We start from the raw sequence: 27,957 nt of genomic DNA on the forward strand, positions 1-27,957 counted from the left end.
AATATTTTAGTTAGGTGTTTTTCCAGCTTCTCTTTGATCACTATTTCTCTAGGCAGAAAAGTTCACTCATTTAGCCTTGCCCATTTCTGCACATCATTTTGTTTTGAATATTGGCACTATTTTATGGACCATCAGTTGATTCTAAAAAAAAAAAAACAACAACAATTCATCCATTAAATATTTATTGAGAACTATTTATCCTAATAGGATATAAATTCTAAAATGTAAGATCATGGTTTGTGTATTTCTGTGTACCTATTATTTGCTTCTTAAGTAATGTATTGAATTGCTAAATGTCTTTAAATACTCGAGATGCAACAGCACAACATGAAAAAAGTATTGGTATTTTAAAAACCACATAGTACCATGTAGAAAATACCTAGTAGAAATAAATGTAAAAGCTGCAAGGTGACTTAACAACATATGCACATCTTTTGAGGGGCCAAGCAAGAAAAGCTTTCTTACAACTAAATTTAATGATTCTATGGATTTCTCAGTCCTAGGTATTCCATATAAATGGAACATCACATATACATATTTGCATGTGTATGTGTATAAATATTTATATACATATGCATAAATGTCATTTATATGACATCAAATGTATATAATATTACTTACATACATTTATACATGTTGACTATTGCATGCTGTGTGTTGTCACACTTTCTTTCACTTAATATTTTTTGGGTATTTTTTCATGTGATAGCATATGCAGCTCTTCATTCTTTAAGGGCAAATAAGTTTCCATTATGCAGTCATAATATTTGTTTCATCCATTCATTGATAGACTTCATTTCAATAGTGCTTTGGCTGCTATGTGTAACACTGAATAAACATTTGTAGACAAGTATTATTGCGTGACTGTCTGCTTTCAATTATCTTGTATATGTAATGGAATTGATAGATTCTATGGTAGCAATTTTATATTTAAACTTTTTGAAGAACATTGAGTTTTTTAAATTATACATTTTTGTTTGCCACCAGCAATATAAGAGGATTTTAAGATCTCCAAACCAACATTTGCTATTATCTGTCATTTTTATTATAGCCTTCTAGCATTAATGTTTTTAATAGAAATGTCTTTCAATTTGTGGAATTTCAAATACCAGTACCCTGAGAGATGAATTTGTAAAAAACTGTGGTTAATTAACATACATATTTTTTCACTGGAGGAGGAAACATCTAAAAAGATGGGCTTTTATTTTAAGAATGGGCATTTGCCAATAGCCTTTCATTATATGTAACCATCCAAAAATGTATATAACTAAGTTTTAAAGCATATATATGTATGTGTATATGTATGTATGTGTGTGTGTGGGTGTGTATATATATATATATATATATATATATATATATATATATATAACACAAATCATCTTAGAATTAAGTTATAATATTTATTCAAAATAACAAAAATTAACATTTCATTTATTTTTTATCAAATTGCATGTGCTGTTAAATGCTTTATTTTTTGTAAGTAGCACTGATATCTTCTATCAGATATCTCCCTAAGGGCTGAATTCTTTTTAAAGGAAATATTTCTATTTTTATTTTTTCTTTAAGTTGTGAAGTGACTGAGATTTATCCTACTTTTTATTAACAAACAAGCTCCACAGATTCATGAATTTGAGAGAAGACATAAAGTTCCCCCTTACCACAATATTGAAACAATCAGCATTTTCTTATGCCCATTTCTCGACACACAATTCATTCAAGGAGGCATGAAGAATGGCAGTGGATGTTGGCAGTGGATTTAATTGTTTGACTACAATGTGTTGTAAACAGAAGAATAACCTTAGACTTGAAAGGGCTATTTCAGTGTTGCATGGTTATCTGTAAAATTCCTTGAAATGATAGCCCCCAACAAACTTAGTCAAGACCCTCTACTGTAAGATACAAAGAAGTATGAGAGACCCAGTAGAAATGATTCCAGTAACTGCTGTGAACTATGAGTGCCTCCCAAATTATTTTACATCTAACATGCTATCAGTAAATAATTGTTAACTTACTTGTTTTTTGCCATACTGAAGATTTTATCAAGATAAATTTGTGACAGAAATGTATTTAGGTTTTTGTAATTAGACCAACTCCTTGCCTTTATATAGCAATAATGATTTGACCATGTTCTTCAACTTTTTCATAATCATTGCCGAGAAGAAATAAAGTTATCCTCATAAAATGCATAATAGCTACTTTTTTTAAATTAGATTATTCTGAAATAAATAATATGAAATTCAACAAGCTAATTTTAATTAGGTGCAAAAAACCAGGGTGCTTACACAAAGCTTTTGCAGACTAACTCCAACCCTGGCATTTTAATATCTATTTTATACTTATTTAAGAGTTTCAGGGATAATATACCCAAAGTTCAGAGGAACCATCAATATCCTCCTTCAAACTGCTGTAGTACTATCTGTGCAAACCACCTCCCCACTGTTATAAAAAGAGCTGATGGGGAACTATAATCCATAAAGTGGTTATTTTCTTTCCCCTCTAACTGAACTGTTGTCAAACTGTGATTACCTTCTCCTATACTTAGGGGATTGATTTTTTGTAACCTAAATTCTTTAAGACACAAATCTCAGTCCTCATTTGCTTCATACATTGCCCTTAAGAGTACTGTACAACCTATCTCTAGATTTCAGTATATTACCCCTTTTTAAATAATTATTTTATTCACCGTAAGTTTGCATATATGTGTTCAACCAACTTTGAACATAGTTCAGTATTTCTATATTTGACTTGCTTATTTAAAATAAATAAAATTAGCATTTCTATTTTAATTTTCATGAATCTAGCAAGCAATTATATAATTTAATAGCATTACTATAATTATTAGTAAGAAGAAAAAAGAATGAAAGTGTAAGAGTGGAAAAGGACTTACCATGCTTGTATTACTGAGCTAGCTTTGGCTTCCATGATTCCTATATGTTCCCCTAAGTACTTGTACATTACACATTAAAATATAAAAGGATTTTTCTGAACGTGAATGATGGTTTCATCAGAATATAATTTATTGGACATTCTATTCCTCTTGTTTTGAAAATTCAAATATTTTCTTTTGTTCAAATGAATGTCTACAGCCTCGTCTTTCTTAGTGGAATTGTTTCCCATAGAATAGTCAATACATTTTGAAGAAATCTTTATAGCTAATAAGGCATTTTCTCTTCTAGAGAAAGAGAATTGATTTAATTTTCCTTTGAACTTAAAGGAATCTGTTTTTATAAAATAAATATACATATTAAGACACGTTGGGAAGGTGGTACCTTGAGTCTGTGTTCATTATTACCTCTGCCTCCCAATTCCTTGCTGGAATAACCACACTGGAGGGGAAGGCACAGGTTATACAAAGCCTATTAAAGTCATTGAAACAAAATGTGAAAAACTGACTTTTATAGAGCCATTCTTAAAATGTAACTGGAGAGTCATTACAGAGAAACTGCATTAACTCTCTCGTTTGAACTGGGTCAAGACCTATGGTCTGGGTCAAAAGCAATTGTTTTAAGAAACCATTGGGCAAATAATTATTTGAGAAGCCATCTGGATCACAAGAACTGATGATCATGGACTTCTTTTACCAGAGAATAAAATAGGTAACCATTTATGGCTACTAAGAATAGTTCAGACTATAAGTACTAATTGTTTATTTTATTTTATCAATTACCTAATGTTTTTTTCTTCATGAAAGCCCAATTCCTTTGCTTACATCAGGCCACATTTTCAATTTTCTTTTCTGAATCAAATCAAAATTAGGATCAAATTATCATTTCTTGATTCCAAATAAATACATCTGCCTTTCTAGTTGCAAATTAAATTTAAAGCCCATTTTGTTTATCATTGCACGAGAGAATTAAAAACAAACAAACAAACAAACAAACAAAAACAAACAAACAAAAAAACATTCCAAGAGTGGTATCTGTCCTTTGGATTCTCCTGAGTCAAAATAGGTGATTTTGCAATGTGAAGAGCGTTCTCGGTTATATAGATTCTGCTCTATGCAAACCATGAGGAATAAACCTCACCCTACTTCAGCATGTGTAAAAGTCTTAAAAAGACTAACACCACACACCAGAGCCTGAAAAATTTCTTATTTCATGTACTCTGAAGTTATAAATAATGCCCACTGAAGGGAAAAATAGTTTATAGCCATCTTATATATTATTTATAGCAATTCTATATAGTACTTTGTAGCCATTCTATACACTTGTAACAACTCTGAAAAAATAAGAACTATTTTGTTTCTTAATTATAAAAATTGTTCATTATATATTCTTGAATCAAAAAGAATAATTTGATTATTAAATCAAAATATTTTAGAATGAAATATATACATGTATATATATATGCATAAATATATGTATATGTAAATGAGGAAATTAATCAAGACTGTTAAACCTTAATTTTTGTCAGTGATCTCATTGGGATAGATGACTGCATACATTTAACTCACCATTATTTGGATACCTTTAATTCTTACATTAAAAATTCTGATTTCTGTGCTAACTATATTTTATATATAAGCATATGGGCTCTGAGCTCAGTAAGTGTTATCCTAATTCTCCTCTAACAAGAATTACCGGTAACAATATCAATGTTGTTTTTTGAGTTTACTGTTGTATCTCAAAACTTATTTGTCTATTTTTCTGAGGTAAAAGTATTTGTTTATCAGTTTATCTTTATCAGTTATTACCACCATAGATGATCCTCCACCAACTCTCCCATACTCTGCCACTACAGACCATCATATCTCCATCCTTCCCTCTCTTTTCTTTCCACACCCTTCCTCTCTATTGGCATCTCAGTTCTATAGTCAGTTGTCAAGGGTTAATTTTTCAGGTTGTCTTTATCTGACTATTAATTTGGTTACTTTCAATTCCACATATTAGTAACACTATCAGATATGTATCTTCTCCTGTTACTTAGAATTCAGATAGTCTTTTGTATTTAGCTTTGACAAAGTCCTCCATGTGTTTTGTAATATTTTTCTCTTCCTTGACTACTGTGTGATGTCACAGAAAATGATTCTGACAAATAAATCTTGACCTTTGACCAAACTACAGAGTTAAGATTGCCTGCCACTTGTCCTTCTCTTTTCTAAAGGTTTACCTTTCAGTTTCCAATATTTTTCACACTTAATCACATAGTTGTAAATATATTCTTCATTTGATAATGTTGCTCTTTTTTAGAATCTGGGCCACCTCTCTAACTCAAAATAAAAAAAAAATTAATTAGGGTAGAAAAACAAATCCCTGATTAAGTTACTGCTTTAAGTGAAGGTTTGAACTTTGCTTATACTATCAGCACACATCAAAAGGAGGGGTTTGGGGGCAGGAAATTGAAATGGAAATGTTGTGTTTAGTGTTTATTTCTCTTTGGACCTAAATATTGACTCTGCCAAATGTAAGTTTGCCAGTAATTAGAGAGTTTTTTTTTAAATAAATTCTATTGAAACAAATCCAATCCAATATCATCCTGAATTCAATGTAAAAATATATATTTTATAACATAATAAAAGTTCATCTTACACACAATCTTTAATCCCAACGATTATATTTTTAAAGTTTCTGTACCATGGTTAAAGTGCTTACTCTAATTATCTTATGGTCAACAGCATTGTTAATTAGAAATGTTAGTAATCTGTCCCTTGTAGCGTTTCATTTAGTGTGTTTATGGTTCCAGGATGATTATCCTAATGAACATGGTGATAAAAACTATCATTAAGCAGAAATGAAATAGAATACCCATCAGGGCAAAAAGTTGTGGGTTTTTCGTTTTTAATGAAAAATGGATCTGTGTTTAGAATACAGCATTATAGTACTCATAAATTGGGCCACCCTGGTGGCATAGGGTTTAAATCTCAGCACTATCACCACTTTGCCTGAGTTCTATCCCCAGCCAGGGAGCTAAATCACATATGGTAGAGCAGACCTCTTCTCTCTAGCCCACTGATCCCCTCAGCAGTGTATTTTATTAAATCTGCTTATTCTGTTTCCCACTCTACTTCTTGTGAATCCTTTCATCCCTCCATCTCTGACCTTTCCTCAGTTCTTCTATGTAAAAATAAATTTTAAAAATCTTCATAATTGAAAACATTACAATTTAAAAAGTATATCTTTGAAGTGTAATAATTAGCTGTTGTTGTGTTTTGATTCTAATAATTAGAGGTAGAGTCTAAAATGATAGACACTGAGTTGTTCTAAGAAAACAGCCAACTCTTAGAAAAACAGTTCAAGTTATCCAATAGTGTTGAAACTGTAATATGAATGTGAATACTATATAAAAATTTTGTATGAAAATCATTGGCAGCCTTGTGTGTTCACAATTAATATGTTACTAATTGTTAAGGCCAGGTTTATTACTGGTAATCTTGTCGATTTCATACTTAAAAATGCAGGGATTTGCTTGAAATCTTTACTTTTTATTTCATTATGATTATAATTTTCTTAAAGGTATTTACTGAAATAGTTTAGTAGGTTCTTTTATAATTAACAAAAAATAGATTTTGTATTTCATGACATTGACAAATATTCCCCTACTAGGCCAGAGCACATGACATCAAGCACTATCTATGAATAAGTTGTATATGGCACTAAGGGAACATCTAGTTTTTCTAGTAGCAATTTCAAGTAGGAAATTTACTTGAGCTTTTCTGAGTTTTAAGGTATAGGCAAGTATACAGTAAAATATACTTAAAAGAAGGAAGTTAATGCCTCTTATATCAGATACACATATGGAAATATTTTATGACCAAGTAGCTAATTCTCAATGTCTTTGTTTTATTTCCACTACCAATACAAATATTGCATTGATTCTTGACTTTTGAGAAGTGGGAAATTACAATTTCCACTCAAAATTTGTTGAAAGCTGTAGTTTCTTTAGAAAAATGTACAAGCAAATAGATATATTCAGAAGGCTTTAATATAACCTGAAGCTGTTCAAAGATCCTTAAGGGATTCAAGTAACACAAAATTAAACACAAATACAATAGCAATTACCCCTTAACCTTTCTCACAAGACTAGACATTCACAAATGTAAAATGGTGAAATAATCTCTTCACATGTACAGTTTGTGCAAAATGAGTGATAAAAGATATTTTGGAGAAATATTGAGATATATTAAGGAGTCAGTGAACTATAGATTTGTAGAAATAACACAGGGTAATTTTATTACTCTGTTTTACCTACTGCCCAATTTTTAGTAGTATTTGTCTTTTAGAAACTACAGAATGTTTGTTCTTAAGCAAAAGTGGCACCTTGTATATATTGGGCAAACCTTTCTGTAATAGATTTTTATAAAGATTTATTTATTTGGATACAGAACTAGGGTACAGGCCAGAGGTACAGGGGTTGTGAGAGGATTCACCAGAAACAGAGTGGGAAATAGAACAGGTCTACTGACAAAGTACACTCCTGAGGGGAGCAGCGGCCAGGTCAGGAGAGGTCTGCAGTGACATGTGGGTTACCTCCAGGGTGGGGATTGAACTCATGCTGAAGTGGCTTTAACTTCTTAGTGCTGTGTTTTAACATGCTGCACTCCCAGGGAGGGCCTCTTGTACTATTTGCATTTTAATTTTTATAGTGTTTTCCAACTCTATTCTAGTTTTACATTTTGCTTACTGTAATATAACTAACATGGAATGCATATTACATATTCAAAAGCAAACAACTTCAGAGTATATAAAGATGCTAAAATATTAATCTGTTGGGATGATTTGAGGTTGGAAGAGAAATAACCCATAAGTATAAATATGGGTACATGAGAGCATATTTAACTTCATTTTCTTACAATTCAAGTTGAGAAATTTTCTCTTTATAGAATTGTTCTAGCTAATACATGAATAAGGTTTGAAAAAAAAATTGATAGAATTAAAAGAACATGGCTTTGTAAAAATTAGACATTAATCAACAAGGGATATTAATATCAGAAAAAGGAGGAGAGAAACAGGTATTATGTGCCTCTTGATGGATATAACACACCAATGAGATGTTCTGAAAAATCTAAATTTAATCATATCAAAACTCTGGACTTAACTGTCAGCTTAAAGTGAACACAGAGGTCAGGTGAACATTTTAAATGATACTATGAAGATAAGAGCAGCAACATCCAGGTTCTTAAAAATCAATCCCAGGAAAGAAAATTGGACTATAGGTTAAAGGAGACAAAGGATAAACCAGCCAAATGTCTTATTATACCTGCCTGACTTCTGTCATTAAAATTCAATAAAATTAATATCTGTTTTGCTGGTGGGGAGCCCTTTCTTGACACGAGGCTCTGTTCTATGCTAGGTTTTTCAGTAGGCATTTTTTTTTTTCACTACCTTAAAGTAGTAGCTCATTATTTTTGTTTTCCTTTTATATAATGAAAGAAAGCAACAGTGCATTCTGCATAGCAATTATACTACTAATTTCCTATGAAAAATAAATTTGGTGATACCAGTAAAGTTACATGGTACAAATTTAGGAGGTATTGTTATTTAGCAATAAGGTCTGATTAATTCACATTTAAACTTAGATGCATACATTAAAAGTTCATTTTTATACAAAATGTAAGTCAAAAATGTATAGTTCCATTCTCTATCAACTAAAAAACCCAAAAAGCTAAAATCTGAACTTATAATGGTGTTTATATTAATCAAGGAAACTACACAGCTTTTTCCCAAGTTACAGTTACTCTTCAAACTTAAAAATATAAGATTCCATAATCACTCTCAAATGAATATAAAATGAGCAAAATTTTGGAGAGTATATTACATCAGCAAAGGTTTAGCTTGCAACTCATCCAAAACATAAATTACCATCATAGTAAAATGACATTGGAAAATATAAAAAATATAATTTTAATAAAAAATAATACAGTTGGTAATCTGAGAGAGAGGATTCTTTTGCTAGAAACAAGATCTCAGAGAGCATACATAAAGTCACAGAGCACTCAGGTAAGAGAAAAAGAGTTCAGTGTTACTGAACAATACCAAAGTAGGCAAAGAATAAGCATACCTAAGGGCCTTAAAGCAAGAAGCAGCCATACAGGTGAAATGGCATTAAGTAAAATAGGACAGTATCAATCATACCATAAAATTCTGGTGGGACCATAATTACTTTTCAATGGCAAGTACCAGTTAATTACTGAGAAAGACTTTGAGAATAATCATTAATAGAATGAACTGCGTGTCTTTGACACTTCATTACAAATAGTGTGGCAATGATAGAGCATAGTAGAGGCAACAATTAAATCATTGAATTCTTGGCACAGAGAAATTATAAAATAATATTAATTTATTGTTACGTTTATTCCCCAGAAACTTTAATGCAAGACCTTCACAAAACAATCTCATAATTTCACAGTTACATAGAATTTGCAACCTGTCAAATTCTCAAAAAAAAATTCTTAGAATATGCTATGGGTAACCAGAATCAAACTTTGCTGGCTGTCAGCAGTGTGCTAAGTAACCAAGTATCTTTAAGTGTTTTACATGTGCAGAACCTTTTAGGTAGGTAGGTTAGACATCTCCATTTACAAATGAGGAGATACTGAGGGAGCTAAAAAAAAGTTGCCCAAGATAACACAATGTCTACATGGTAGACCACTATACCTTACCAGGTATTTTGGCCTCAAGAATACAGTGCTTTGGCTATTCTATTTTGTTGCTCTTGAACACTTGGTCAATAAAAGAATGAATTACCTGGTCTTATGTAGCATTCAGAATCATATATGTAACACTTCAATTTTAGTGTGCTTATTTTTTCTTGAAGTATATAAAATAGTACTCAGGGATGCTTAAGTCTGGTCCCCAAACAACTTTTATAAACATGCCATTTGTTTAAAAATGTTAGACCATATATATATATATATATATATATATATATATGTATGTATATGTATGTATGTATATATATGTAATATATATATATATCAGTAAAATACTACAATACACTACATTAATATATAATTAATATACCAGTATCATATACCATGATATTGTAATATCATGCCATCATATAGTATAAAATAAAATTGTATCTACATACCTACCCTCTTCCCTCTCATATGACCACTTTGTAGAAGATGTTAACCACTGAATTGCATTCAACTTTGGAGACTACTATAACATTGCTTGTAGTAACATTTTTATAAAGTGTTAACATAGAAAAAATTCATTATTCTCTTCTTTCCCTGCACATAAAGAATCAGAGCTAAATTAGGTGATTTTAAATTAAAAAAATTCATTCTGTATTCAGTATACAATAAGAATTGTGCAAATATAAACTTCTACACCCATTTCTTCTTGCTTCTTTCCCCACAAATTGCCTTTTTCTCAAATTTAATAATTAATCTTTGATTAATATGAAAGCATAAAAATAAAATTTATTTCCCTAATGATTTTTTTTTCAATTCTACTTGTCTAGTATTGATTTTTCCCTTTATATTTGTAATTAAGCATAAGCCAGTAGGGTTTTCTATTGTTTCTTTCCTAAAACTGTGCACCTGCACCATCGATCATGCCAAAAAGAACTAACTTTGGAATGAAAACCACTAACATGCTATTAAAATAAAGACAAGACAGCTTAGAAGATTGATTCTAAATTATAGAGCTGCTTACTGATCTGCAGCCACCCAAATTCTACAGCTTGACAGCTGATTAGTGAACAAAGGACAAACCACATATGACCCCTTCATGACCTAAGTGAAAGCAATTTGCACTGTTTGTGGTGCTATACCTCAGAAAGTACTACAAGTCAAATTCTCTCTGAAGATTGTAGTTCTGTTTTTAAGTAGTCCATCTTTAAAATGGGAATGAGGACATCTTAGATTTCTTTCAAGTATAAGGGATGCTTAGCAGTTTTGGAGGGTTTAACGATAGTATTCAGAATCAAAATTTGCCTTAACTATTATGATTATCCCTGGAATAACACTATTTTATTGTGTTAAGTGCCTCTGCTTAAATATAATTTTCAATCCATAAGCTATTTGCAAGAATATCACAATAATATGTACCTTTTACTCAGATTTAATAATTTTTAACATGGTGTTCCATTTATTTAACCCTTGTATGATCACTCTATGTACACATCTAGGCATAATTTATCCCTAAGTTACTTTAGAAAGAATTGTTTCAATCAGGCAATAAATTGCAGAAGTGAACTTATTATCCTAAATGTTTCAGTGGGTATTTCCTATGAACAAAGGCAGTCTTTTACAGTACAATAGTTCAATAGCAAAATCAGAAAATTTAATATTGAAATATGGTTCTTCAACTCACTGATAGCGAATTTGAAAATTGTCCTAAAAGTACTCTTTGTAGTTATTTCTTGAATCAAGCAATTCTTTTAGAGGAGAGAATTCATCTCTTAAAAAGCTTTCTGTGATTTTATGACATTTTTAAAGAACATAAACTGATTCTTCTGCAGAATGTTGTGTTTTAATATTATTTATCAGCAGATAATTTTCTTAGGGTAGAACTTAAAACATTTAAAATATATTTTCATTGAGTTAATACTGAATTACATTATGTTTCCATATTAGAAGTGTGTGATCCCCTCTCGAGCATTGTGCCATGGTGCACTTCCCATCAAAGAACCTATAGTCCACTACCACAGGTCATCATGCTTCCCCCCTTCTGAAGATATACAAGGACTAGGCAGCCAGCATGATCCTTGTTCTTCCTGAGGAAAGGAAAAAATAGGGTGTATTCTTCTGGGTTTTTAACTAATCCATTTTACTTTTGATTTTCTTTTTGAAAGCTACTTAGGATTTTCATAAAACAAAACACAGACACATACAGAGAGATCAAGCCAAAGCATGCACTATGATACCAACTGCTAATCCATTGTGTCGCTCACTATATATTAAGATACATAAATTAAATTTATGTATACACCTGTAAACTGGAAATCATATTATCTAATGTTTTCTGTGGCCTGGAGATCTACATTGTGCTATATCATCCTTTTCATCAAGCCTTGAAAAGATTCATTCCCTCAAAATGCCATATTGTGGATAAGTGCAGGCGGATTTCTCATTAACTCTCCCTTGGCAAGTTGAAGTGAAGTATTGGGAAGAAAGAATAATATATTAAGGATGTGTTCCTTTAGAAATTCTCTAATCCAAACAGTAGTCTGTGTCTCTATGAAAATGTTGCACTATTCTAAGATAAAAATCAAGATGACAACATGCCTGGGATGCATATTCAGCAATGATCATAGAAGTCCAGATATCACTTCCATTTAATGTTATTAAATAAAAATTTATGTTTCTGTATTGTCTTTGTTTACACCAGATAACAATCCCAGCAAAACTTGTCCCTAAAAGAGACAGGCCACTGTTTTCAAATATCGCTCCATGCTATAAAAATAATCCTATCTCACAGTGACCTTTCCTCTATTTATACTATATTTTATAGATAATGAAATATCAGTATGATACAATCCTTGACTTGTGACATCTAAGAAATATCCAAACTGTTTCTTCTGTCCTAGCTCTTCTGTTATTTTGCATATTATCAAGTATCAGAACAAAGTAAGCATGGTTTTAATTTTCACCTGACAAAACGGCTAAAATCAATCTTGCTGTATTCAATAAACAACTCACTGTGCAAAGATGGGTAAATTATATTTACTGTTGAATAGCAATAGAATCTTGTGGTTAAATCATAAAACAAAACCCATATATATGACAACTATCTTTCATTCCAAGACCATCTTCCTAGGTAATCATATTTAATATGAAAGATGAATATTCCTTACGACCTTCTGCGGACAGGCTAAAACACAATGTTGTATGTCATGATCTCCATATAATGTAGTTTATTTTCAGCAGTGTTAGAAAATACTTCCTAAACTTGGCCAATGTTTAGTGCAGATTCAATCCACTAATCAAAGACATTTTCCCCTTGATCATTTAGTTATTCAACAAATTCTTACTTACACTACACAAAATATGTTCCAAGACTAGAACAATAAAGATGGACCAAGGCATATTACTGCCTTCATGGGACTGAGGTTTTCATTAAAAAAGAAGATATATCAGCAGCCTATCAGAACATAGTATGATAAATGCAGAGATTTCCTGATTGGGGGAGAAGTAATATCAAATTTCATGTTCGTTATCACCTCCTCTTCCTTCCCACACTCCGTGAACCTTACTAACCTGGTGACTTTGACCAAGCTAGAGGACAGTCAGTTTCCTTTTTAAAGGGGAATAATTTACCTCCCCATTACTGATTTAAAAAATCCTGCTGCTTTATGTTAGTTTTAATATTTATCTTATACAATGGGTTAATTTGGAAACTAGATGAGACAAAAACTTTATTTAGCCTAGTATGTGACACATAGTAAACTATCAATAAATGTTGGCAATATAGGTATGATTTTATTTTGTAATTTTGGTGACAGCTGTATCTTTTACTTGGTTTCTATCTTCTACAATTACACTCTAGACATACTTTTCAAATCTGTCATTTTTTCGTCCATCATAAAAATTGTAACATCCTTTGGCTACTCAGATAAAACTCAAATGTCGGTGAAAAATTCTGTTTCCAGAATGTAATAATGTAATAGTAATTGACTACTGAATTTGTGACCACTTTTTTTTTCCTATTGCTTAGTCCAATACCTGATACACAATAGGAGGCTGGTACATATGTGCTTAATTAATTTGCCTTGTTTTTATGAATTTAATCAGGGACTACTGTAGTCTGATGGTGACTATCTTCAACTAAGGACTACTACACCATTTGTTTTTCTTTTGAGATGTTTTTTCTCTCCATTATATGCATGGATATCCTGTCCTCAGAAAGAATAAAACCCACTGAATTCTGTGCTTCCCCAAAGTTGAGTGAACAAGGCTTACATTTTGCAATCCAATGGAGAAAAGAAAGTGAGCTAGAGAGTCTTTTGATTTGGAAGTTGGATTCTTTGGGCAACATACAATAAAATAACACCTGAAATAAATATTTTGTAATATTTTTCTCTTAAAGAACTTTTTCAGAATTATTTTATTTTAAGCATACCAAAATTAAATGATTGCTTTCTATATACTAAATTGTTCCTCATATTATAACTTGAATAACTTGATTTAAGAGGACTTCCAGTATCTGATTATTAATCTCTTTAATGAATTTATGTATCTTAAGTGTTGAAATCATTCTCCAAAAGAGCATTTTTTTCTTTAGTAATAATTACATTTTTATTAAACTTTTTAATGAGGGAAACAATAGGATAGGGAAGTTGGTTCAATAGGGCCTCCCTTGTGATGCAGGTGTGAAAGTCTCAGCACTGTCAAGCTATCATCAGCCACTGGCAGGAATTTGATTCCAAGTCAGAAAGCTAATTCACATGGTATAGCAAACCTCTTGTGTTTCTCAGCTGCTTCCCTCCGAAGTGTATTTTAATCTGCCTGTTCTGTTCCCCACTTTGTCTCTGATGTGTCCTCTCGCCCCTGCACCTCTGGCCTAGACCTGAGTTATTTTATGCATAAATAAAGAAATAATGTTTTTAAGTCTAATATAACCGATACTGGATAAGTAATTTTTAGTGCTAAAAAGACACCAAATGCATGTTTCTTTAAATTGCATGTGTTTCTTTGATATCAAGTGATATAACACTAGCGTTTTACTGCTTATTTTTTTAACTGGATAATACCCTGTACGAATCTCCACTGGGATCTGCAGTTATTAGACCAAATAGATTGAAGCAAGTGTCATCAAATTGATTCTTTTTTGTTGTTTTAATTCCCATAGCATTTATTAGAGAAAACAGAAATCCAGTACCCTTATTGCCTGCATTTAACATCTATCTTACTTTCAAAATATATCACACATTGCTGCCCAATGGCATTTTGTATTACTGCATCATTAATAGAATGGTTAACATATGAGGAGGAATCCTCAATTATCTGTTGAGTTCAGTTTAGCATTTTTATTGCATTTGAGGCACTCCTGACTTACAGACCTTACCTTCCTTACTTCCTTGGGTTTTGACATGTTCATATGAGAGTATGGACATAACAAGAAGGAAAAGAAGTCCTGGAATCTTGATGAACAGTTGTGATGTAGCCAAGTTTAAACCTGGCATGGAAGTGATAGCAAACCCTCAACATTTCAGAAGTTTTTAAAACCTCTTTCAAGCAGAGGCATCCAAGCTTATTGGGCATTGTCATGAGAATCAGTTTATCCAGTATAGAAGGTCTAGTTTTAATCCTTATAGTAAATTACGAGACACAAAGAGATAGCCCCTAGTCAAACAATGATTCTACCTTGTTTATTTATTTTTGATCCATCAGAGTGCTATGCTCATGTTTCATCCTAGTTACAATGGTAAGCTGTGTTTCCCTTCTCTCCTGTCATTTCTACACATTTTTTTAACATTTTTCCCTCTTTTGCAGGGAAGAGAGGTATAGCGGAGTGTGGGACACAGATATAAAACACGGATCTTACACAACCCCACATCCAGGTTTAGAGGGGTCACATGATGTCAGCTACACAGGAAGCAAGTGTATCTCTAATGTCATTAGTTCCCCTATGAAAGAAATTCTGAGTGCTAGTAACATTCATACTTAATTTTGTCACCTTGTGAAAGCAAATTCAGGAGCCAAGAAAATATATCCTCTTTCCTCTAATAACAAACAGCATTAAAATAAGAAGTGTTAGTGAGTCTCATGAGAATTTCATGAGCATCACACATTCCAGTTGCTATTGCATGCATGTTAAGTTTCTGGTAGTTTACACATATCTTTATTATATTTGTGAGATGTTTATTAATCATTTTTTTTTACTTCTTGTTTTATGAATAGACTGGTAATATTGTTGCCTATATTCCAATTGGTATATCCATTTTTTGATTATTTCATCTTGTTTTTTACCATCATGCCTTAACTAATAATTCAGCATTGAGTTTGAATCTCTAAATGTGAAGGTATTTCAGACTGTCAACTGATTTTTTCCATGTACCAAGAATGATGGAATGAAAGTGATTTTTATTTAGAAAGGTAAAAAGATGCATTGTTCATATATTTGAATAAATGAAATATTGTTCCCTTTTTCCAGATGAAAGGAAATTTGAACATTAAATTCATACTAAATATATGCATATACATGCTAACTTGGTGAAGAGAAAATATCTACTCTGTATTATTTCTACAATATATTTGAATTATAATATTTTGGGAATTTTGATTTGTTTCTTCTGTCACTGAAATGGATGATTTTGAAAGCATTACTGTCAGTCTTTCTGAGTTAACAAACACAGCAACAAGGGATCATTAACACTGGCTTGTGATTGCTTTCGTTTTGCTTAATCCTCTGTGCACAACTCACAGAAAACTAGCAGGCATCCAGCTTCCTCTTTGACTAAGGTTACTTTGATTGGTGCCCTCTTCTGTGGTTCCATATGAATTTCTATTTAAAAATGAAAGGTAAATGAAGCTAAAACAAGTTACATCTATTTTACTGAGAGGAAGAAATAAGTAAAAATAGGCAACTGCATCTGAGAGTATGAAGCTGGATTATAACAAGGGTTAATGTAGATTTGTCACTTAAATAATTTATAAGCAAAAGCAATACAGAAGTTCTAGAATGTAAAATCTATGGTTTAATTCATAAATGTTTTTAAGGAATGGGTCACAGAGTGCATATTTATGCTGTAGAATCAACCTTATATTCTGGGTCAGCTAATAATGTTGCTTTCTCTTACTTCACCTGAGGTAGATACCATTAATCAATCCAGCATTATACCTGACTGAACTTAGACACAGCTTAGAATGTTTTTAACTACTAGTAGCCATTATCAATCAAACAGTTGACATTTGAATGGAAAATTATTGCCACCTCAATTCTTGACACATCTGCTAGAGGCATGTGCAGTTTTATCAATTTAGACAAGTCAATCTGTTTGGGTACAGCAAAATAATCCTTTCTCTGAAGTCAGAAATTACTTGGCATGCTCAGCTCTTGACCCAGCCATAGGTGGATAGGAGTTTTTGATTTCAAGCCCTTGGGGCAGCTTGAAAATTAGGATAGCTGCAGTTGTCATCTCAGGCTACCAGCAGTCACACATGTTTACCTGGATTTGTGAACACTGAAATTTTCTCTACATATTATGAAAAAAGTGAAAAGTTTTACTTTAATGCAAACTAGTACAACCTCCGTGGAAAACTGTTTGGAGGTTCCTCAAACTGCTTAACATGGAGCTTCCCTAAGACCCAGCAATCCCACTCCTAGGTATCTACCCAAAAGACACAAAAACACTGATTGAAAAAGATACTTGTACCCCCATGTTTATTGCTGCTTTATTTACAATTGGAAAAATATTGAAGCAGCCCAAATGCCCAAAAGTAGATGACTGGATTAAAAAGATGTGGTACATATATACAATGGAATATTTACTCAGCAACCAAAAAAAAGAAACACATGTCTTTTGCAGCAGCTTGGATGGAGCTAGAAAAATCATGCTTAGTGAGATAAGCCAGAAAGAAGGAAAAACACCGGATAGTTTCGCTCATAGCAGGAGTATAATGGACCAGGCGAGGAAATAATAAGCATAATGAACAGTCATATACTAGAGACATTTTGTGGGGGTGGAGTGGGGAATGGGATCAAACGGGGATGGGGGGTGGGAAGTGCACAGGACTATGGTGATGGCAGATGAGTGACTTGGTGATGGGAAACCCATGGGGATTGCAATTGAGATGAAAAATAAAATGTACAAAATGATGTGAAAATAAACTATTATATTAAAAAAAATAAAGAGCTTAAAAAACAAAAACAAAAAAAATAATTGTGATCAAGGTAAATTTTTATAGAATATTTATATTTTAAAATGGAATTATATATATTTACCAATGTATACATTAAAAACACACAGTTTTCATAAGAGATTGAACTGGTTCTCCTTGTGATAGAATAGAGAGATAAGTGCTGCCTGGTCTGAGGGAGTAGCTGTTTCTTGGTTCAGGATCTTTCATTCTAGGATAACAGTCGAATAGGAAATCATGAGTATTTAAAGGACATTATTTGATAACTTAGCTTGTTTGTTTGAAAGAGTCATTAAAAAACTCAGATAAAATTTTTATGGAGTGTCTTTTTTTTCTTCTTCAAGTCTTCTAGCTTTACTATGATATTGTCTGGATGTTTTGAGTCATGATGCTGGATTGATTGGAAATATGTTGAGGCAAATATTCCTTCTTACTATTTATCCAAAGTGTATACTATTATATACACAGGTATATGTATGTGACATAAACATTAAAGGGAACCAGTTGGGAAACTTCAAATCAAATATAACTTATGCATTAAATACAAATGAAACTATAAAACCAATAAAATATGAAAATGACAAAATTAATGAGACCGATGATTACTTCTTAGGAAGCAAATTTTTTATGTCATAAAAGTATGTTGATTACTATTGAACAGTTATTTGAATCAAACATTTGACCTGTTTGAGAAACTATTTTGCAGTGATCCGTGTAAATGATATGCTTTCAATCTAGAATGCTTCCCCACTTTTTACTAGGATGATCCAAACTTCTCAAGTTAGTAAACCAGGTCCCTCTTCTCTTTTGCACAGCTAATTAACTTACCACCTCAACTATATGATAATAGTCTATATTATATAGACAACTTTATATTATTTGTTTCAGTGATAGTATATTATTTATTTATATTCCTATTCTGTTTTCTTTTCAGTGCCTTTCCAACATGCTGTTTGCACAGTCACTTGTGTTAATGCCTATATATTTCCTTTCTTAAGATCAGGCTTGAGGGGTGGGGAACTGAATAATAAAAAAAAAGAAGAATGGATTTGAGCTTCTTTAAGTAAATACTTAGTAGTGTGGTGCTGCTCCCCACCAGCCCCTTCCAGCTCTATGTAAATTATTTCTCCCAGTGTATTATGTATTCCTTCTTAATTCAACCTGCCACCCCATACTGTAAATGGTTGACTTTTTTGATGTGTCTTTGAGCTCTTTGAGAAAAGAAAAAAATCCAGATTGATGCGCCAATCACCTAGCAATCTGATTATTCTAAATAATTCATAAAATATTTGACTTTAACGATTTCAAAAATTGAGCTCATACTTCAATTAATTTGCCTCATCTACTATTTTCTGCTTTGAATTTGTATTTTAGTTATGTTTTAATTTGGCATACATGTACCTGTGCATGAGTCCTCACAGCACGGAATGGGGAAAATAACTAAGATATTTGGTATAAAAGAGTTACGTTTACTTTCCTCAGTTGGTTTCTGTGGGTTATTGTTTTCCTCTTCATGTAATCCCCAACTCTCACCATTCTATCTGACCTATTGTAGATATATTTTAGTCTCAGAGTTTTTCTTTCAAAACTGTGTAGTAGAGACATCCATAAATGAATTCTTCCTTAGAGCTACATGAGCTGTTTGTAGAAGGTCAGATCTTTTCATTTGGTTGCCCAACATATCAAATCAGATCAATATATGGAATTCATTAACCCTCTAAATGGGTACCTCATAGAGATAATGTTAAAACTTTTGGTACCAAAATAGATATATATTCAGTAATATTACATTGATGACAAAAATACATGTTCTTTCTCATTTCATTTTACTTACCAGTAGGCTTCCTCTAAAATTTTAGTCATTAGTATAGTTCAAAGGAGAAAATAAATGGAACTGTTTAAGTTTTGAAAAAAAAATAGATTATTTTATTTAACATTATTAAATTTGGGGGGATTGTTATTTTAAAAGAACTTGTCAGACATCATTGGCACAATTTAGAAAAATTGGGAGCTGCAATGATTTAGCTATGGAGAATTCTCATAATCATTCAGCATTAAAATTGAATCAGTATTGTTGGCTCTTACCAGTTCATTGATGTTATTAATATTACTATTATAGTTTTTGTTTTATGGAGTTAATTAATTTCAAAATGTCTTATTCATGCAATGAGTATTTATAAAGCATCACATATTTCCAACATTCTTTCAGGTCTGGTGACAGCAGTGCCAGAAGAGCCTATTGTTTGAATTGCGGGTCCCTAAGCCTTGGTCATATAGCTGTATGGCCAAATTCCTAATTATACATTCTCAAGGCATTCAGGGAGTACATGTTATAAACTAGAAATCTTCATTTGATTTCTGACACCCACTGTGTATTACAAAAGGCCATGATTCCTGAAACTCTGTGACCCATTTTCTAGCAATACCTAAAGTAACACAGTGTACTGGAAAGAACAAGCACTTGTTTTGGAGCTTGGCAAGCTCTGGCTCTGTTCCTTGGAAGCTCTCCCAGAACTGATTGTGGGACTCTGTGTTAGTGGCTGAGTAGCCCTGATTTTCAGAGAGTAAAACTAGACTTTCCCTAAACAATATCCTGACTCTGCTTATAGAATCTAATAATTTGGTGAGGAAAAGTACCTGTTTATCACTAAATAATTGCCACCTCATCAGTATTCCTAAACATGTGTGCATTGGCTGCAACTTACCAAGAAAGATCAATTGTAAAAGCAATGTGAATCTAAGCTTTCCTGCAAACAAAGACATGGGCAAGACAAAGTAATAGAGGGTCAGAAAGGGTAGATGTTGACTGGCAGTAAGCCTAATGTGTGTGACCATACATGTAAGACAGTAACTAGATTTAAGTTCTAACCAAGTGGTATGAAACCGTCAATATAGGAATGAGAGCAATAGATATGATGTGTTAGAAGAATGTATAATTCAAAATCCTTTATCCCTGCTTCTATAAAATGCTAAGAAAAATCTAAGGTTGCACTTCTAAATGCAATTTCATCCCAGGCTACATCTGAACCAAGTAGAAGATGGCCTCATATTTCAAAGATGATCAGCACTCACGACTATCTATGCGGCAGGATAAATTGCTTTGACAACACACATTTCTGGGAACATCATATTTACTGAGAATAGCTGTTAATCACTTACATTTATATTTGAGTGAAATGTGTTTCCAGGAAAATATTTTAACTTTATTGTGCCTTTTATAATTTTAGTAGGTAAATTATATGACAAAATAGAAAAAGTTATTACTTGATATTGCAATATATGCATTCACCTAAATCCTACATTATTCTGTAAGGCATGATTTTAATGTAAGTCATGAATATAAGGTTACACACATTTTGATATACTTTGTGCTTGTACAACATATCTGCAGAGTAATATAAAGTGATCTTCATCAAGATTTAAAGTGCAACTTAAAGCATCTTTGAAAATAACTGGCTGGCTTTTCACTTGTATGACCATTTCTTATGTTCAATATATTTTTTACTTCTATGATGTTGTTATTATGAGAATCTTCTACCATTCAGTGTAATTTCTATGATTACTTAATGATCAAGGAAATGCAAAATTTTAAATTAAAAAAGACGTGGCAGTCACACTTTATTGAGCTCATTTTTAGTAGGACATTTAACAGTAGTCTAACTCTCCTGATCATTAGTAAATATGTCAAAATTTTTAAATTACTGAGCTGAACTTAAGTTTACATACCATAACACTTTTTTTAATATGAAACTTTTCCATAAATTATTAATGTTATTTAAAAACTGTGCTTTCATCATGATAATTTCTTATGCATAATTAATTGTGTTAATATTTTCTTCCTAATTTATTTTGCATACTTAAAAATTTTTCCATCCTAATGCATTAGTAATGTCTTTGCACATATTTGGTAGGAGAAATAACAAGTAACTATTAAGCAAATTTTCATTTTATATATATATATGGCTATCAAAACTAAATCATTTGTGAGTATTGTCTTATCTAATTTGACAGAATTCTTAGGAGATATGTACTGTAATTAATGTTAATTCAGTTTCTTATTGGTGTTTCAAGTCCTATGTAGAAGCCTTTTGTCCATTTTCAATTTATATTTTTGTGGCTAGTGCCTAGTGTGAGATCATTGTCTAGCTGTACTCTTTTGCATGTGACTGTCCAGTTTTCCCAACTCTTCCTGCAAAGGATTCCCTTTGTACACTCTTGACTTCTTTATTGTACATGTATTGTTCGTATGTGGGTGGGTTTATTCCGGATTGTTGGTTTTACTTTACTAATCTATGTGTCTGTTTTGCTCCAACACCGTGCTGCTTTTTTTTTTTTAAGATTTATTTATTTATTCATACAGAACTGGGGTACAGGCCAGAGATGCGGAGGGTGAGAGGATTCACCAGAGACAGAGCGGGGAACAGAACAGGCAGACTGAAGAAGTACACTGCTGAGGGGAGCAGCGGGCGGGTCAGGAGAGGTCTGTCGTGCCTTGTGAATCTCCTCCCGGGCAGGCGGGGATCGAACTCTAGCGGAAGTGGCTTAAGCTTCTTAGTGTTGTGCTTTAACCCGCTGCACTACCAGGGAGGGACCACCATGCTGTTTTAATTTAAAAAAAAAAAAAAAAATTAGAGACCTATTATAGTATGAAGTCTGGGAAGGTGCTATCACCATTCTTCTCTTTGACCTGATTGCATTAAAAGAGAAGACGCAAAAAAGTGGAAAGATATTCCCTGTTCATGTATTTAAAAAAAATTACATTGTTAGACTGTTGCTCTATAGATAGTTACCTAGATTCAGTGTAATTCCTATAAAGGTTTCAGTGAATTCTTCAAATATTTTTTATTGAGGTAATATTTGTTTGCAATATGGCATGTAGTTAGAAATATAGGATCATACATCTTTAGATGTGTTAGCATATTACATCCACCAAGTCACCATTTAATTTTCTCTTAGTTAGATCACTTTGTTTTTGCCTTTGAAGTTAATTTCCTTTTGCATTTTGACAATATTTCCCACTCTTTATTTTCCTACCTATCTCCTTCATCTTTTGTGCTTTTTTTGTTTTTGTTTTTCTGTGATAGTTTTTTAGTTTATGCTGTTTAAGTAAAGATCATAGATTTTTGCATTCCATTAAAGATGTGAGCTAGTTCTCTGAAAGTCTCTTCTGATTTTTATATTAAATAATGTTTCCTCTTGTTCACTTACACTGAAACAAAGTATATTAAGTGAGTGATAACTGATTAATGGCATTTACACCCACATTCTTAATAGGTACCATGTCTTCATATAATGGGGTTGGATTCACTTTAAAGAAGAATCTTCTTATAGCCAACCTACTTGGGTTTACATAATATGATCTCTAGAAAAGCTTTTTATATATGTACTTCTACATTACAGATGTCAATATATATTGCTTTGTGTTTCCTTATATTTCCTATATATTTACACAGGGTTAACTACATTTCCATATTATGATTTTCCCTTCCTTTTTATACATTCATTTTTTTTTAAAGATTTATTTATTTATTCATACAGAACTGGGGTACAGGCCAGAGATGCGGAGGGTGAGAGGATTCACCAGAGACAGAGAGGGGAGCAGAACAGGAAGATCTACGAAGTACACTGCTGAGAGGAGCAGCGGGCGGGCCAGGAGAGGTCTGCCGCGCCATGTGGTCACCTCCGGGGCAGGCGGGAATCGAACTCATGCGGAAGCGGCTCTAGATTCTCAGTGCTGTGCTTTAACCCGCTGCGCCACCAGGGAGGGCCATATACATTCATTTTTTAAGAAATGTATTCTTCAAATAAATAAAGAGGAAGAAATACTTACAAGAGGGAGAAAGTGAGAAAAATACATTACTTTAGAAGTCAGCAATAAGAGACATGCAATTGACAAAATGTTTCTGGATGGTTCAGAATCTCTTTATCAACCTGAATGACAAAAAATTGGGCAATTTGGTTTCTTTTATTTTGTGTGAACAAATCATAATAAGCCTCCAATTTATTTTATGATTAATTTCTATCAGTCATCCTTTGTACCCTAGTGATAGTTGGTCTGCCAGTTTTTAGTATTGGAATGGGAATCTAAGAGGTAAGTCAGGATATTCCTATCATAAAATCCTACTTAATTAAGCAAATGGCCTCCCAATTATTGCAATTTGCTTTCTAATACTTCTTTGATCATTCATTATTATTTTAATAAAATCTAATTTGTAACCCCCCCACAACATTGTGCAAGCAATCATGCAACATTAAGACATATGAGAGCCAAAATAAAAAATTTAAATCTCATAACAGTGATAGCATTTTAATACTATTGGGTGACACTTGTCTTTGAAATGCTAAAGGATCAAGATAACACTTGAAAGTCCTTCTGATACATTTAAAAAGATTACAAAAACTGACACCATTCAGAATATTTCACAGTAGAACGAGATACTATTTAAGTAATCATAGAGGCTGCCTTATGATAAAACAAATTGGTATGCTTCCTTTATTTAAATATTAAAATTTTGTAGTCTCCAAATAACTTTCTGTTGTCTCCATCAACATTCTAAAATGCACTTCTTTTTCTTGAATAAATCTAAATAAAGACTTTATGTTGGATAGGAGATAATTATAGAATAGGTAGTCATAGAGTTAAAAGGAATTGGGTAAATTGAGGTTAATGAATTGCTGCATTTTACAGATCTTTAATAGACATTTGTAAACTAAAACAAAGCTTCATTTATTTTCCTTAATTTTATTCATAGATATTTACATAATACCCATATATTCTTGTCAGTCAAAACTTATATCTAGATTACAACAAATGTCTTATTTTAAAATGTGTGTATCATACTCTATTAAGTAGCTTAGTAACACATGATGATGTCTTTTCCACACAGGTTCTAAATTTTCTTTCTGCATAATCTGACTTTCAATATTAGATATTTAATTTTAAATATAGGATCTTATCTGACACTAACCTTTATAGGGGTGTATATACTGATAGAGAAAATTTCAAAATCATTAGGATTTTGTCCCAATTTTGTTACTTAAAAGAAAAATCGTGAATTGAGCTGTGACTATTTCTTATAAAAGTTGTGTAAAATGCCATTGATTTATATCTTCTATTTTTACTTCTAAAAATAGTTCTAACATCACTTTGAAATAATTGGTTTCACAATATTATTAGGTTGAGCTAATCTCACCTGGAAATTTTTGATTTACCTTGTTTGTGAAAACTTCTATATCTATGTTAAATTTAAATCCTAGTGAAATTAATTATAAGCTAATTATTTGCATTATAATGTAGAAAAGTAAAACTATAATAAACCAAATTATAATTTAGCTTTTTTAATCAACAGGAAGATTTTCCTTTTTAAATTTTCCTGCCCCAAGAAAATAAAAAGCTCTTTCAAATGGATTATGAATTAATTTACATAGTTCAACAATTCTGTTTATATAAAGGTATTTATTCTTGAGATATTGAATAAATCTTAACTAGTTTACTTGGGAACAATTATTTTTCTTGTTTTAGGTATATTCAATGTCATGAAAACTTGCATGAAGAATAAAATTATGATATCATTAACAAGCTTAGATGTTCAAAATCAGGGGAAAAGTGTTTCTGTTTTCTCTATTAATGAATTATTTTTATACAACTATGTAATGTTACTAATTTGCCAGTCCTTTTGTTTTCCAGCAAGCTGTCAGAGCTACTGAGAGGTTTACTGTATATAGAGCTAGCAGATGATTATGGGCAAGAAGCCAGAACTTGATCAGCAAACTCCAAGTGCAGGAAAGACTAGAGTCAAGCACTGAGTTAACATAAACTTAGCATAAGTTTAGACAAATTTTATAAAGTGACAGAAGCTTCTATTAGGTGGGTTTTTCCCAGAGTATTTGTGAGGCCTATTTCTGGTAAAAGTCCTTTTACTGAATGAATTCAGCATTTTCATTTCATTAAGCATCAAATCAACTTGTAATTTAAGTTGATGACTAAACAAATGTTAGAATATCTTTTACTAATCTGTACATTTTTTATGCTAAGGAAAACAACAAATATACAATGTGGGTCTGTACAGTTTATATCATTTTGTTGTGTTGCAATTTTTGTTTTTCTAAATGAACAAACCATTCAATGTATAGGTTAATGCCAGCATTTTTTTAAATTGGGTTTTTATTAGAACCAGGATTATGAATGTTAGATGATAAAGGAAGAAAAAATAATCAACTTTTGTATTTAGTAGTTATTCACTAAGGAACATGTAGCCCAGCAGAGTAGTAGGTTTGTGCTTTCTTTAGGATAGTGGTAATATCTTAGCCATTAATTATTCCTTCTAAGAAATCACCATTTTTTTTAATAACTCATTGGTTGCCATTAGCATTATTAAAATTTGAAATATCGGGCCCTCCTTGATGGTGCATCAGGTTATAGTGCAGTACTGTGAAGAAGCTGTGGGCAGTTGCTTTGGCACAAGCCCAATCCCCCGCCAGGAAGGTGACCCACATGGCATGACAGACTTCTCTTGCCTTGCCAGTTGCTCTCCTTAGCAGTTTATTTCAGTCAGTCTGCCTGTTCTGCTCCCCACTCTTTCTCTGGTGAATCCTCTCACTGTCCCTGTACCTCTGGCCTGTACCCCAGTTCTGTATGCATAAATAAATAAATCTTAAAAAAAAAAAAGATACTCAGTACCTCTTGATATCAAATTTTTTTCTGTCTGTTTACATAATGGGTCACATACTAATTACCTATCTATACCTACCTGAATTTTTTTCCCTTATGTTCTGAACAACAAATTTATACATCTTTAAGTAAAATAGAATATTCTCAAAGGCATAGCTATTCCAAAACTTAGGAATCTTCTCTTAATTATGGTATTTGATACATGACTTAACTATCAATGCACATTTTAGTCAAAATTACATTATTCAAAAAGTGACCTTGAAAGGTATTAAAGTGTTGTGCCTCCAACTCTGCTAACTACAAGTCAATAGATACAGAGGTATAAAAAAAGCAAAAACTGGGTCTTCCCTGTTGCCTCATGGGTTAAGAACAGTACTGTAAATCTATCTACAGCCACTGCACATGGCATGGCAGGCCTCTCTTGTCCCAAACCTCAGCTATTATATGCATAGATGGGTAGATCTTTTATTTTTTAAAGCAAAAATTAAAGTGTCTTGATTTTTATGTAGATCAAGTTAAAATCTGTTGATTCTCAAAAACAAACAAACAAAAAAAAGTGAAGTTACGCAAGAAAATGCTTACAGTTCACTTGGTTAAGAAAATGGATGGAATGTTTTAGAGATTGAAATTGACAGACCTTCTGGGACACTGAGAACATTTAGAAAAAAAAAAAAAAGGTGAACATTACAACTGAACAAAAGGAAGACTTTTTAATTAGAAAAACTTTTTTCTATTATTTTAACTTAAAGTTCCTTTTTTTTTTTAACATTTATTTTTGTAATTCTTCCTGTAGGCCCATGTACCCATGTTTATATACACATATCTATCTAATGGTGACATAAGATAAAGTAGCATATACACTGTTAACACAGTAAAACAGCTTTATCACAACTTGTACTGAAAATAGAGAATGTGAAGAAATATCTAACACAATGAGAAATACTGAGACTATAATAAACTAAAGCCTAAGTGAGTATATTCAATTAGCACTAACTCTTTATTAAGCCTTGACTTGGCATTTTGAAACAATGAATGTAATATAAAATAGTGTAAAACCAAACAACAACAAAAACTTTAACATAAATACAGATAGTTATTTTAATTTTTGTAAAATTCTTTGCTTTTTAATATTTTATTTATAAATCTAATTCTTATAAAAAGGTGATATGTAAGGGAATGTATCACTAGAAAATACAAATATTTATATCCTTAGACTAATAACTTCAATCAGAAATGTATCTCTTTTTGATAGCTTCTTCTAAAGGTAGTCTAAAAGGGCCAATAAATTAGAAGATATGTTTTTAATGTTTTAACAATGACATAATATTTGTAATGGGGTATTTTATTAAAAAATAAGTAGAAAAATATTCAAATGCATTTTGTGCATATTTTTGGTTTATTTCTGTAAGCACTAATTTTTACAATTAGTGACAGCAGATTTCCCCCCCCCCCAAATCAATAATGACTTTTATTATTGCCCCTTAAAGCTGTATCAAGTATAGGCTTAAGCAATCATCCATATCTCGCTGTTCTGTAG

The 27,957-nt window shown here is 32.0% G+C and overlaps 1 protein-coding gene across 1 annotated transcript in view; it reads left to right on the top strand.

Annotated features, from left to right (window-relative positions):
* NAALADL2 (N-acetylated alpha-linked acidic dipeptidase-like 2) overlaps positions 1 to 27,957 on the top strand; it is an 880,510-nt gene that overhangs the window by 500,465 nt on the left and 352,088 nt on the right. The gene's annotated exons all lie outside the window — the stretch shown is intronic.

The sequence above is a fragment of the Condylura cristata genome, unplaced genomic scaffold, assembly GCF_000260355.1.
Source record: "Condylura cristata isolate star-nosed mole 26May11 unplaced genomic scaffold, ConCri1.0 scaffold00003, whole genome shotgun sequence".
Classification (NCBI taxonomy): Eukaryota; Metazoa; Chordata; class Mammalia; order Eulipotyphla; family Talpidae; genus Condylura; species Condylura cristata.